We start from the raw sequence: 1185 nt of genomic DNA on the forward strand, positions 1-1185 counted from the left end.
TAAATGAGGACTCAGTATAGTGACTGTATGTGATCAACGGTGATCTGTGTTTAAGTCTTGTGTGTGTGTTTCAGTGGTGGGCCGTCAGGGCCAGCAAGGCCTTCTCTGCTGGCCTAAACACTATGAGAATCACTGACTTGCACTTTAATATATTTTTTTATGAATGAGTATTAAATTATTCCCAAAAGTCCGTTCTCATAATTTCATAGCTTTTCTCTTGGTTGCGCTGCTTCCAGTAGTGTATATTTATTTTAGTGCTTTTATCCAATCATATTTCAGTCATCATGTGTTGCCAGGGTCAAATATATCTGCTTCGAGGCCTTCAGAATCGATCGTGCGGGCGCCTGTAGCTTAAATGAATGGCAATGAAACTGTTGCTTTAACCAATCAGATAATCAGTCAGATTTAATCAGCCAATCAGATATCGAGTTGATTGCACCGGGGCCATCTAGCAGGCATACAATAACGTAAGCATTTTCACGCCCTTTGATTGGATGGTCAGAGCGTGTACTATTATGACTGGTAGTCAGAGCTAGCTAACCGCATCTGTTGCGAACTGTGTAAACTAAAATACCTGTAGATTTCATAGTTTTTCAACCCACAAATTCATGTTTATTTCCTTCCTCGACCACCAGCAGGTTCAAACTTACCGGAAAAAAATCCCTTATTAAGCTTACGCAGAGTCTCGGCACTCTATCGATCTGTCCGGGTAAAAACAGAACTGACTGCAATGTATCAGGACTGATTTTGAAGGCAAAAGTCCCGCTGATCTCAATGATATCGTTCAAAAATCTGTGTGAGAGCTTGTGTTGGCTGTAACGTTACACATCATCATGTTTTGCGGTGTTTTCCCTGTTTAACGTTACTTCTTCTGTCGAGCAGACACTCTCAGCACTAAAGCGAATTTAAACTTATGACAGAAATACGACGGGACAGACTCGACTTTCAGCACATTAACCTCGATGGCGATAGAAAAGGTTGCTGGGACTGAAAAGCACAGAGACAACCTGTACAACCAAGTAATTCAAGTCTTTTTGAGGAAAGAAATTAGGATGGATTTTGTGTAAAAAATCAGTTTTGGAGAGTATACGTTAATGCATTTTTTGCCCCTGTTTTTGTCCGTGCTCTGCTGAATATGATTTTCTTCCTAATTTTTCTTGTAAATTTATGATCGAAACAACTTCT

Source organism: Phoxinus phoxinus (genome assembly GCF_949152265.1).
Source record: "Phoxinus phoxinus genome assembly, chromosome: 2".
In the NCBI taxonomy this organism is placed as follows: Eukaryota; Metazoa; Chordata; class Actinopteri; order Cypriniformes; family Leuciscidae; genus Phoxinus; species Phoxinus phoxinus.